This window comes from Chiloscyllium punctatum, chromosome 13, assembly GCF_047496795.1.
Source record: "Chiloscyllium punctatum isolate Juve2018m chromosome 13, sChiPun1.3, whole genome shotgun sequence".
NCBI classification, from domain to species: domain Eukaryota; kingdom Metazoa; phylum Chordata; class Chondrichthyes; order Orectolobiformes; family Hemiscylliidae; genus Chiloscyllium; species Chiloscyllium punctatum.
The window spans coordinates 27758766-27772311 of NC_092751.1; the positions used below are offsets into that span (position 1 = coordinate 27758766).

Below are 13546 nucleotides of genomic sequence, written 5' to 3' on the forward strand. Positions count from 1 at the left end.
TGTTCGACTGCTCACGGGAAAGGTAGTATTGTGAAACACTGCAGAAACGAACGACATCCTTACTTTTGCTCCGACTGACCATACTCCGTGAAAGTTTCCCAGATTCTCAGTTGAGGATTTTTGCAGCTGGAAGTTACCTCAGAAACCCTGTTAATTCGTAATGTATTGAGCGAATCGCAAAACAGAAAGCATTTAACACGGAACACAAACAAAACTGGAAAACCAAATGCATTTTCAGACACAGCGAGCACGTATGCTAAATGTGAGACAGTCCGGGGGCATGAGCCATAAAGTAATTCCAAACTAATCTTTCAAGCATACTGGAGCCTGAGTGCACCACCACTTCCCAGACAATGCTGCAAAGCGACAAAGAAAGAACATGACAAGAATGGGCCATAAAAAGTGAATTTCACCAATCGCAGTCTCGATTAGATTACCTTTCCCTTCCGATGTCTCCAGGACGGAAATGAAGAAAGTGGGAGAAATTCAAGAACATATGACATCGAAATAGATTGGAACGATTTTCTCATTGGCCAGAAAACCGAATGACGGCGAGTCGAGTCACCGTAGGACTCTGTTTCGCAACAGCGATGAAATAACAGTCTCCATTCGGTTCCAGTAAAAGCTCAACTTGCCTGGAACTGAAAGCAACAGTAGAGCTGCTGGCGATTTTCCCCGCGGGAGGCGAACACGATCACGACAGAACAGGCACTTTGGAAAATTCGGCACTTTCCCACACCGCAGTCAATCCCCCGGGAAGCAAAACCATTTTTCTTCTGTTTTAAACAGAAATGCAGCAGGGATCGAAACAGCATTTTAACACGCTGTTGCCGATGGAGCTGTTCAGAAGAAATGGCAGCGGTGGGATTCGAACCCACGCCTCTGTCGAGACTGGAGCCTTAATCCAGCGCCTTAGACCGCTCGGCCACACTACCAACACGCCCACCTCGCCATTTTCTTGCACTTCCAATTGTGCTCCTGCATAACAACAGATGCAAACTCACGTGAAAAGGGTTCTATGATCCCTCTCCGACTCGCACAGCAGCTCGGATGTGCCCGTCGACAATATCAATTTCTCAGCAGATAATGACAGCCCATCAATCCAGACAAAAATCACTGGTAAGCTGAGTCTATCGTCTCAGACTGGATTCAGCTACAAATGTATCTGTGAGTGCGTGAGAATATATGATCGGTTATGATTGGGTCAAATTACCATCAGCTGCTGGACATTACTGCAATTCGGATTCTTGCTTTGCTAAATGATTTCACCCATTGCTCGAAACAGGACAACTTTCACGTTTACACGGAACATGAAACACACCGGACTACAGGGAAAATGCACAAAGCTGAGCAGGCCGTGTCCCAAATCATACCGTGCAGCATAGTTTCAGTCACTGTGTCTGTCTTGCAGAATAAGGTTCCCAAAGAAAGTTCCACCTTAAAACCGGAGGTCGCATTCCAATCCGAGAACGACAGATTGCATCGTGAGGAAGGTCTGACCTCGGGGCCGGTTCGAGATGCCACTTTCTTTGCCTTTTACCTTCACCGTTCAATTTGCTGCAGAGATGTTCACACCTGGACATGAGCCTCATGGATACCAACTGAGTCGGAAACCTGTGTGGGAATCGATGAGAAGCGTCTCAATAGAGTTTAACAAATTCCATGGTGCTTTTTAGAAATGCAGTTTATTTTCACCTCAATCTAAAAGGCAGTTTCTCAACATAGTAACAGAAGTCAAAAGGTAATTACCTCACTCCACCCCCACTCCGGAAGAGGTGCTAACTGCCCTTGATTGCTTTTTGTTCACGATGTGAAGAGCTCTCACCCCTGATTCACCTTCACGTGTCTGGTTGCTGAGTGAATCACAAAGAAGGAGTTTCACCAGAGCTGCAACTGCCACACTTCCCCAGTCGCCCTCCCGTTTACATTTTCTTGCTCGTCAGTGATTTCAAGAAAACCAAATGGATGCGATGTCATTGTGTAGTCTCTCTGTCGATTCCTCCGTTTCAGTTCCAACGTGGCTTAGATCTCGGGGCGCACCTTAATACGAGCGACGCTATGAAAGCACAGGTCCAGAGGTTCCTCTGAGAGTGTAATTTCTTTCATTGCTGTTGCTGATTGAATGAGCCACCAACCTGCGAACTGCTCCAAAACATGATTCAGGATCTCTGGTGCCAATTCTCGCACGTTGAATAACGACAGACACCTTCCAAATGAGGTCTTTCAGAGACGACTTTGGGATACATTTGACAGACATATTAGTTCAGGAATCCGTGGTGCATTGTGACACCAGCGCATCGGCTTCTTCCCTATCTTTGAACCGGGCTGCCTGCGCAAGGAATGCAAATGCGGTAATGCTTTTCGTGTAAGGATCAGAAGGGGGTAACTACACTCTCAAACAGAATGGCATATGATCAGAACCAGGTAGGAGAAAAACTTTACAATGCTTTGCACTGTTAGTAAATGGAACTGCATTGCATTTCACGACGAGAGCAGATTTGTTCAAGCAAACTCGAAGGCAGGTTTGCAGATGGGAAAGCAAGCAAGTCAGCTCCGTTCTTGTCCATGTAAAAGACTGCAGTTGAAGAATAAAGCTGCTTCTGCCAAGTTTCGAACTGGGGACCTTTCGCGCGTGCGGCGAACGTGATGACCACTACACTACAGAAACTGGCCTCTGACGGCCCTGCTGGCGCTCAGTGGCATCCAGCACTGAAACCTGAAGCCATTCTCCCTGTCACCTTTCTGTTTCCATGAGCTCGTTGTTTAATGGGGACTTGTTTAAATTTGGCTATGTGCTGAGCATGGACGTGATACACCGAAGTATCTGTTTCCACGTGGTGTACCCCAATAACGTTGTGTTGCTCACACCTGCTTTAAAGAATTACGTTTTTGCGGAGCTTACCGTCGCAGTCTGTGGCAAAATCATTAGTCTGTTCGACTGCTCACGGGAAAGGTCGTATTGTGAAACACTGCAGAAACGAACGACATCCTTACTTTTGCTCCGACTGACCATACTCCGTGAAAGTTTCCCAGATTCTCAGTTGAGGATTTTTGCAGCTGGAAGTTACCTCAGAAACCCTGTTAATTCGTAATGTATTGAGCGAATCGCAAAACAGAAAGCATTTAACACGGAACACAAACAAAACTGGAAAACCAAATGCATTTTCAGACACAGCGAGCACGTATGCTAAATGTGAGACAGTCCGGGGGCATGAGCCATAAAGTAATTCCAAACTAATCTTTCAAGCATACTGGAGCCTGAGTGCACCACCACTTCCCAGACAATGCTGCAAAGCGACAAAGAAAGAACATGACAAGAATGGGCCATAAAAAGTGAATTTCACCAATCGCAGTCTCGATTAGATTACCTTTCCCTTCCGATGTCTCCAGGACGGAAATGAAGAAAGTGGGAGAAATTCAAGAACATATGACATCGAAATAGATTGGAACGATTTTCTCATTGGCCAGAAAACCGAATGACGGCGAGTCGAGTCACCGTAGGACTCTGTTTCGCAACAGCGATGAAATAACAGTCTCCATTCGGTTCCAGTAAAAGCTCAACTTGCCTGGAACTGAAAGCAACAGTAGAGCTGCTGGCGATTTTCCCCGCGGGAGGCGAACACGATCACGACAGAACAGGCACTTTGGAAAATTCGGCACTTTCCCACACCGCAGTCAATCCCCCGGGAAGCAAAACCATTTTTCTTCTGTTTTAAACAGAAATGCAGCAGGGATCGAAACAGCATTTTAACACGCTGTTGCCGATGGAGCTGTTCAGAAGAAATGGCAGCGGTGGGATTCGAACCCACGCCTCTGTCGAGACTGGAGCCTTAATCCAGCGCCTTAGACCGCTCGGCCACACTACCAACACGCCCACCTCGCCATTTTCTTGCACTTCCAATTGTGCTCCTGCATAACAACAGATGCAAACTCACGTGAAAAGGGTTCTATGATCCCTCTCCGACTCGCACAGCAGCTCGGATGTGCCCGTCGACAATATCAATTTCTCAGCAGATAATGACAGCCCATCAATCCAGACAAAAATCACTGGTAAGCTGAGTCTATCGTCTCAGACTGGATTCAGCTACAAATGTATCTGTGAGTGCGTGAGAATATATGATCGGTTATGATTGGGTCAAATTACCATCAGCTGCTGGACATTACTGCAATTCGGATTCTTGCTTTGCTAAATGATTTCACCCATTGCTCGAAACAGGACAACTTTCACGTTTACACGGAACATGAAACACACCGGACTACAGGGAAAATGCACAAAGCTGAGCAGGCCGTGTCCCAAATCATACCGTGCAGCATAGTTTCAGTCACTGTGTCTGTCTTGCAGAATAAGGTTCCCAAAGAAAGTTCCACCTTAAAACCGGAGGTCGCATTCCAATCCGAGAACGACAGATTGCATCGTGAGGAAGGTCTGACCTCGGGGCCGGTTCGAGATGCCACTTTCTTTGCCTTTTACCTTCACCGTTCAATTTGCTGCAGAGATGTTCACACCTGGACATGAGCCTCATGGATACCAACTGAGTCGGAAACCTGTGTGGGAATCGATGAGAAGCGTCTCAATAGAGTTTAACAAATTCCATGGTGCTTTTTAGAAATGCAGTTTCTTTTCACCTCAATCTAAAAGGCAGTTTCTCAACATAGTAACAGAAGTCAAAAGGTAATTACCTCACTCCACCCCCACTCCGGAAGAGGTGCTAACTGCCCTTGATTGCTTTTTGTTCACGATGTGAAGAGCTCTCACCCCTGATTCACCTTCACGTGTCTGGTTGCTGAGTGAATCACAAAGAAGGAGTTTCACCAGAGCTGCAACTGCCACACTTCCCCAGTCGCCCTCCCGTTTACATTTTCTTGCTCGTCAGTGATTTCAAGAAAACCAAATGGATGCGATGTCATTGTGTAGTCTCTCTGTCGATTCCTCCGTTTCAGTTCCAACGTGGCTTAGATCTCGGGGCGCACCTTAATACGAGCGACGCTATGAAAGCACAGGTCCAGAGGTTCCTCTGAGAGTGTAATTTCTTTCATTGCTGTTGCTGATTGAATGAGCCACCAACCTGCGAACTGCTCCAAAACATGATTCAGGATCTCTGGTGCCAATTCTCGCACGTTGAATAACGACAGACACCTTCCAAATGAGGTCTTTCAGAGACGACTTTGGGATACATTTGACAGACATATTAGTTCAGGAATCCGTGGTGCATTGTGACACCAGCGCATCGGCTTCTTCCCTATCTTTGAACCGGGCTGCCTGCGCAAGGAATGCAAATGCGGTAATGCTTTTCGTGTAAGGATCAGAAGGGGGTAACTACACTCTCAAACAGAATGGCATATGATCAGAACCAGGTAGGAGAAAAACTTTACAATGCTTTGCACTGTTAGTAAATGGAACTGCATTGCATTTCACGACGAGAGCAGATTTGTTCAAGCAAACTCGAAGGCAGGTTTGCAGATGGGAAAGCAAGCAAGTCAGCTCCGTTCTTGTCCATGTAAAAGACTGCAGTTGAAGAATAAAGCTGCTTCTGCCAAGTTTCGAACTGGGGACCTTTCGCGCGTGCGGCGAACGTGATGACCACTACACTACAGAAACTGGCCTCTGACGGCCCTGCTGGCGCTCAGTGGCATCCAGCACTGAAACCTGAAGCCATTCTCCCTGTCACCTTTCTGTTTCCATGAGCTCGTTGTTTAATGGGGACTTGTTTAAATTTGGCTATGTGCTGAGCATGGACGTGATACACCGAAGTATCTGTTTCCACGTGGTGTACCCCAATAACGTTGTGTTGCTCACACCTGCTTTAAAGAATTACGTTTTTGCGGAGCTTACCGTCGCAGTCTGTGGCAAAATCATTAGTCTGTTCGACTGCTCACGGGAAAGGTCGTATTGTGAAACACTGCAGAAACGAACGACATCCTTACTTTTGCTCCGACTGACCATACTCCGTGAAAGTTTCCCAGATTCTCAGTTGAGGATTTTTGCAGCTGGAAGTTACCTCAGAAACCCTGTTAATTCGTAATGTATTGAGCGAATCGCAAAACAGAAAGCATTTAACACGGAACACAAACAAAACTGGAAAACCAAATGCATTTTCAGACACAGCGAGCACGTATGCTAAATGTGAGACAGTCCGGGGGCATGAGCCATAAAGTAATTCCAAACTAATCTTTCAAGCATACTGGAGCCTGAGTGCACCACCACTTCCCAGACAATGCTGCAAAGCGACAAAGAAAGAACATGACAAGAATGGGCCATAAAAAGTGAATTTCACCAATCGCAGTCTCGATTAGATTACCTTTCCCTTCCGATGTCTCCAGGACGGAAATGAAGAAAGTGGGAGAAATTCAAGAACATATGACATCGAAATAGATTGGAACGATTTTCTCATTGGCCAGAAAACCGAATGACGGCGAGTCGAGTCACCGTAGGACTCTGTTTCGCAACAGCGATGAAATAACAGTCTCCATTCGGTTCCAGTAAAAGCTCAACTTGCCTGGAACTGAAAGCAACAGTAGAGCTGCTGGCGATTTTCCCCGCGGGAGGCGAACACGATCACGACAGAACAGGCACTTTGGAAAATTCGGCACTTTCCCACACCGCAGTCAATCCCCCGGGAAGCAAAACCATTTTTCTTCTGTTTTAAACAGAAATGCAGCAGGGATCGAAACAGCATTTTAACACGCTGTTGCCGATGGAGCTGTTCAGAAGAAATGGCAGCGGTGGGATTCGAACCCACGCCTCTGTCGAGGCTGGAGCCTTAATCCAGCGCCTTAGACCGCTCGGCCACACTACCAACACGCCCACCTCGCCATTTTCTTGCACTTCCAATTGTGCTCCTGCATAACAACAGATGCAAACTCACGTGAAAAGGGTTCTATGATCCCTCTCCGACTCGCACAGCAGCTCGGATGTGCCCGTCGACAATATCAATTTCTCAGCAGATAATGACAGCCCATCAATCCAGACAAAAATCACTGGTAAGCTGAGTCTATCGTCTCAGACTGGATTCAGCTACAAATGTATCTGTGAGTGCGTGAGAATATATGATCGGTTATGATTGGGTCAAATTACCATCAGCTGCTGGACATTACTGCAATTCGGATTCTTGCTTTGCTAAATGATTTCACCCATTGCTCGAAACAGGACAACTTTCACGTTTACACGGAACATGAAACACACCGGACTACAGGGAAAATGCACAAAGCTGAGCAGGCCGTGTCCCAAATCATACCGTGCAGCATAGTTTCAGTCACTGTGTCTGTCTTGCAGAATAAGGTTCCCAAAGAAAGTTCCACCTTAAAACCGGAGGTCGCATTCCAATCCGAGAACGACAGATTGCATCGTGAGGAAGGTCTGACCTCGGGGCCGGTTCGAGATGCCACTTTCTTTGCCTTTTACCTTCACCGTGAAATTTGCTGCAGAGATGTTCACACCTGGACATGAGCCTCATGGATACCAACTGAGTCGGAAACCTGTGTGGGAATCGATGAGAAGCGTCTCAATAGAGTTTAACAAATTCCATGGTGCTTTTTAGAAATGCAGTTTATTTTCACCTCAATCTAAAAGGCAGTTTCTCAACATAGTAACAGAAGTCAAAAGGTAATTACCTCACTCCACCCCCACTCCGGAAGAGGTGCTAACTGCCCTTGATTGCTTTTTGTTCACGATGTGAAGAGCTCTCACCCCTGATTCACCTTCACGTGTCTGGTTGCTGAGTGAATCACAAAGAAGGAGTTTCACCAGAGCTGCAACTGCCACACTTCCCCAGTCGCCCTCCCGTTTACATTTTCTTGCTCGTCAGTGATTTCAAGAAAACCAAATGGATGCGATGTCATTGTGTAGTCTCTCTGTCGATTCCTCCGTTTCAGTTCCAACGTGGCTTAGATCTCGGGGCGCACCTTAATACGAGCGACGCTATGAAAGCACAGGTCCAGAGGTTCCTCTGAGAGTGTAATTTCTTTCATTGCTGTTGCTGATTGAATGAGCCACCAACCTGCGAACTGCTCCAAAACATGATTCAGGATCTCTGGTGCCAATTCTCGCACGTTGAATAACGACAGACACCTTCCAAATGAGGTCTTTCAGAGACGACTTTGGGATACATTTGACAGACATATTAGTTCAGGAATCCGTGGTGCATTGTGACACCAGCGCATCGGCTTCTTCCCTATCTTTGAACCGGGCTGCCTGCGCAAGGAATGCAAATGCGGTAATGCTTTTCGTGTAAGGATCAGAAGGGGGTAACTACACTCTCAAACAGAATGGCATATGATCAGAACCAGGTAGGAGAAAAACTTTACAATGCTTTGCACTGTTAGTAAATGGAACTGCATTGCATTTCACGACGAGAGCAGATTTGTTCAAGCAAACTCGAAGGCAGGTTTGCAGATGGGAAAGCAAGCAAGTCAGCTCCGTTCTTGTCCATGTAAAAGACTGCAGTTGAAGAATAAAGCTGCTTCTGCCAAGTTTCGAACTGGGGACCTTTCGCGCGTGCGGCGAACGTGATGACCACTACACTACAGAAACTGGCCTCTGACGGCCCTGCTGGCGCTCAGTGGCATCCAGCACTGAAACCTGAAGCCATTCTCCCTGTCACCTTTCTGTTTCCATGAGCTCGTTGTTTAATGGGGACTTGTTTAAATTTGGCTATGTGCTGAGCATGGACGTGATACACCGAAGTATCTGTTTCCACGTGGTGTACCCCAATAACGTTGTGTTGCTCACACCTGCTTTAAAGAATTACGTTTTTGCGGAGCTTACCGTCGCAGTCTGTGGCAAAATCATTAGTCTGTTCGACTGCTCACGGGAAAGGTAGTATTGTGAAACACTGCAGAAACGAACGACATCCTTACTTTTGCTCCGACTGACCATACTCCGTGAAAGTTTCCCAGATTCTCAGTTGAGGATTTTTGCAGCTGGAAGTTACCTCAGAAACCCTGTTAATTCGTAATGTATTGAGCGAATCGCAAAACAGAAAGCATTTAACACGGAACACAAACAAAACTGGAAAACCAAATGCATTTTCAGACACAGCGAGCACGTATGCTAAATGTGAGACAGTCCGGGGGCATGAGCCATAAAGTAATTCCAAACTAATCTTTCAAGCATACTGGAGCCTGAGTGCACCACCACTTCCCAGACAATGCTGCAAAGCGACAAAGAAAGAACATGACAAGAATGGGCCATAAAAAGTGAATTTCACCAATCGCAGTCTCGATTAGATTACCTTTCCCTTCCGATGTCTCCAGGACGGAAATGAAGAAAGTGGGAGAAATTCAAGAACATATGACATCGAAATAGATTGGAACGATTTTCTCATTGGCCAGAAAACCGAATGACGGCGAGTCGAGTCACCGTAGGACTCTGTTTCGCAACAGCGATGAAATAACAGTCTCCATTCGGTTCCAGTAAAAGCTCAACTTGCCTGGAACTGAAAGCAACAGTAGAGCTGCTGGCGATTTTCCCCGCGGGAGGCGAACACGATCACGACAGAACAGGCACTTTGGAAAATTCGGCACTTTCCCACACCGCAGTCAATCCCCCGGGAAGCAAAACCATTTTTCTTCTGTTTTAAACAGAAATGCAGCAGGGATCGAAACAGCATTTTAACACGCTGTTGCCGATGGAGCTGTTCAGAAGAAATGGCAGCGGTGGGATTCGAACCCACGCCTCTGTCGAGACTGGAGCCTTAATCCAGCGCCTTAGACCGCTCGGCCACACTACCAACACGCCCACCTCGCCATTTTCTTGCACTTCCAATTGTGCTCCTGCATAACAACAGATGCAAACTCACGTGAAAAGGGTTCTATGATCCCTCTCCGACTCGCACAGCAGCTCGGATGTGCCCGTCGACAATATCAATTTCTCAGCAGATAATGACAGCCCATCAATCCAGACAAAAATCACTGGTAAGCTGAGTCTATCGTCTCAGACTGGATTCAGCTACAAATGTATCTGTGAGTGCGTGAGAATATATGATCGGTTATGATTGGGTCAAATTACCATCAGCTGCTGGACATTACTGCAATTCGGATTCTTGCTTTGCTAAATGATTTCACCCATTGCTCGAAACAGGACAACTTTCACGTTTACACGGAACATGAAACACACCGGACTACAGGGAAAATGCACAAAGCTGAGCAGGCCGTGTCCCAAATCATACCGTGCAGCATAGTTTCAGTCACTGTGTCTGTCTTGCAGAATAAGGTTCCCAAAGAAAGTTCCACCTTAAAACCGGAGGTCGCATTCCAATCCGAGAACGACAGATTGCATCGTGAGGAAGGTCTGACCTCGGGGCCGGTTCGAGATGCCACTTTCTTTGCCTTTTACCTTCACCGTGAAATTTGCTGCAGAGATGTTCACACCTGGACATGAGCCTCATGGATACCAACTGAGTCGGAAACCTGTGTGGGAATCGATGAGAAGCGTCTCAATAGAGTTTAACAAATTCCATGGTGCTTTTTAGAAATGCAGTTTCTTTTCACCTCAATCTAAAAGGCAGTTTCTCAACATAGTAACAGAAGTCAAAAGGTAATTACCTCACTCCACCCCCACTCCGGAAGAGGTGCTAACTGCCCTTGATTGCTTTTTGTTCACGATGTGAAGAGCTCTCACCCCTGATTCACCTTCACGTGTCTGGTTGCTGAGTGAATCACAAAGAAGGAGTTTCACCAGAGCTGCAACTGCCACACTTCCCCAGTCGCCCTCCCGTTTACATTTTCTTGCTCGTCAGTGATTTCAAGAAAACCAAATGGATGCGATGTCATTGTGTAGTCTCTCTGTCGATTCCTCCGTTTCAGTTCCAACGTGGCTTAGATCTCGGGGCGCACCTTAATACGAGCGACGCTATGAAAGCACAGGTCCAGAGGTTCCTCTGAGAGTGTAATTTCTTTCATTGCTGTTGCTGATTGAATGAGCCACCAACCTGCGAACTGCTCCAAAACATGATTCAGGATCTCTGGTGCCAATTCTCGCACGTTGAATAACGACAGACACCTTCCAAATGAGGTCTTTCAGAGACGACTTTGGGATACATTTGACAGACATATTAGTTCAGGAATCCGTGGTGCATTGTGACACCAGCGCATCGGCTTCTTCCCTATCTTTGAACCGGGCTGCCTGCGCAAGGAATGCAAATGCGGTAATGCTTTTCGTGTAAGGATCAGAAGGGGGTAACTACACTCTCAAACAGAATGGCATATGATCAGAACCAGGTAGGAGAAAAACTTTACAATGCTTTGCACTGTTAGTAAATGGAACTGCATTGCATTTCACGACGAGAGCAGATTTGTTCAAGCAAACTCGAAGGCAGGTTTGCAGATGGGAAAGCAAGCAAGTCAGCTCCGTTCTTGTCCATGTAAAAGACTGCAGTTGAAGAATAAAGCTGCTTCTGCCAAGTTTCGAACTGGGGACCTTTCGCGCGTGCGGCGAACGTGATGACCACTACACTACAGAAACTGGCCTCTGACGGCCCTGCTGGCGCTCAGTGGCATCCAGCACTGAAACCTGAAGCCATTCTCCCTGTCACCTTTCTGTTTCCATGAGCTCGTTGTTTAATGGGGACTTGTTTAAATTTGGCTATGTGCTGAGCATGGACGTGATACACCGAAGTATCTGTTTCCACGTGGTGTACCCCAATAACGTTGTGTTGCTCACACCTGCTTTAAAGAATTACGTTTTTGCGGAGCTTACCGTCGCAGTCTGTGGCAAAATCATTAGTCTGTTCGACTGCTCACGGGAAAGGTAGTATTGTGAAACACTGCAGAAACGAACGACATCCTTACTTTTGCTCCGACTGACCATACTCCGTGAAAGTTTCCCAGATTCTCAGTTGAGGATTTTTGCAGCTGGAAGTTACCTCAGAAACCCTGTTAATTCGTAATGTATTGAGCGAATCGCAAAACAGAAAGCATTTAACACGGAACACAAACAAAACTGGAAAACCAAATGCATTTTCAGACACAGCGAGCACGAATGCTAAATGTGAGCATGTCCGGGGGCATGAGCCATAAAGTAATCACCCAACTGACAACGGGGCAATTCCAAACTAATCTTTCAAGCATACTGGAGCCTGAGTGCACCACCACTTCCCAGACAATGCTGCAAAGCGACAAAGAAAGAACATGACAAGAATGGGCCATAAAAAGTGAATTTCACCAATCGCAGTCTCGATTAGATTACCTTTCCCTTCCGATGTCTCCAGGACGGAAATGAAGAAAGTGGGAGAAATTCAAGAACATATGACATCGAAATAGATTGGAACGATTTTCTCATTGGCCAGAAAACCGAATGACGGCGAGTCGAGTCACCGTAGGACTCTGTTTCGCAACAGCGATGAAATAACAGTCTCCATTCGGTTCCAGTAAAAGCTCAACTTGCCTGGAACTGAAAGCAACAGTAGAGGCGAACACGATCACGACAGAACAGGCACTTTGGAAAATTCGGCACTTTCCCACACCGCAGTCAATTCCCCGGGAAGCAAAACCATTTTTCTTCTGTTTTAAACAGAAATGCAGCAGGGATCGAAACAGCATTTTAACAACCTGTTGCCGAAGGAGCTGTTCAGAAGAAATGGCAGCGGTGGGATTCGAACCCACGCCTCTGTCGAGACTGGAGCCTTAATCCAGCGCCTTAGACCGCTCGGCCACACTACCAACACGCCCACCTCGCCATTTTCTTGCACTTCTAATTGTGCTCCTGCATAACAACAGATGCAAACTCACGTGAAAAGGGTTCGATGATCCCTCACCGACTCGCACAGCAGCTCGGATGTGCCCGTCTACAATATCAATTTCTCAGCAGATAATGACAGCCCATCAATACAGCCAAAAATCACTGGTAAGCTGAGTCTATCTTCTCAGACTGGATTCAGCTACAAATGTGAGTGCGTGAGAATATATGATCGGTTATGATTGGGTCAAATTACCATCAGCTGCTTGTCATTACTGCAATTCGGATTCTTGCTTTGCTAAATGATTTCACCCATTGCTCGAAACAGGACAACTTTCACGTTTACACGGAACATGAAACACACCGGACTACAGGGAAAATGCACAAAGCTGAGCAGGCCGTGTCCCAAATCATACCGTGCAGCATAGTTTCAGTCACTGTGTCTGTCTTGCAGAATAAGGTTCCCAAAGAAAGTTCCACCCTAAAACCGGAGGTCGCATTCCAATCCGAGAACGACAGATTGCATCGTGAGGAAGGTCTGACCTCGGGGCCGGTTCGAGATGCCACTTTCCTTGCCTTTTACCTTCACCGTTCAATTTGCTGCAGAGATGTTCACACCTGGACATGAGCCTCATGGATACCAACTGAGTCGGAAACCTGTGTGGGAATCGATGAGAAGCGTCTCAATAGAGTTTAACAAATTCCATGGTGCTTTTTAGAAATGCAGTTTCTTTTCACCTCAGTCTAAAAGGCAGTTTCTCAACATAGTAACAGAAGTCAAAAGGTAATTACCTCACTCCACCCCCACTCCGGAAGAGGTACTAACTGCCCTTGATTGCTTTTTGTTCACGATGTGAAGAGCTCTCACGCCTG

General features: G+C 46.6%; 5 non-coding genes across 5 annotated transcripts; all 5 read right to left on the bottom strand.

Annotated features, from left to right (window-relative positions):
• Positions 1-853: 853 nt before the first annotated feature.
• Positions 854-935, bottom strand: trnal-aag (transfer RNA leucine (anticodon AAG)). Its single transcript has one exon. It is a non-coding gene; the product is annotated as a tRNA-Leu (tRNA).
• A 2849-nt stretch (positions 936-3784) lies between these two features.
• trnal-aag (transfer RNA leucine (anticodon AAG)) lies at positions 3785-3866 on the bottom strand. Its single transcript has one exon. It is a non-coding gene; the product is annotated as a tRNA-Leu (tRNA).
• A 2849-nt stretch (positions 3867-6715) lies between these two features.
• On the bottom strand, positions 6716-6797 carry trnal-aag (transfer RNA leucine (anticodon AAG)). The gene has a single exon. It is a non-coding gene; the product is annotated as a tRNA-Leu (tRNA).
• A 2849-nt stretch (positions 6798-9646) lies between these two features.
• On the bottom strand, positions 9647-9728 carry trnal-aag (transfer RNA leucine (anticodon AAG)). The gene has a single exon. It is a non-coding gene; the product is annotated as a tRNA-Leu (tRNA).
• Positions 9729-12575: 2847 nt separating this feature from the next.
• trnal-aag (transfer RNA leucine (anticodon AAG)) lies at positions 12576-12657 on the bottom strand. Its single transcript has one exon. It is a non-coding gene; the product is annotated as a tRNA-Leu (tRNA).
• Positions 12658-13546: the final 889 nt, after the last annotated feature.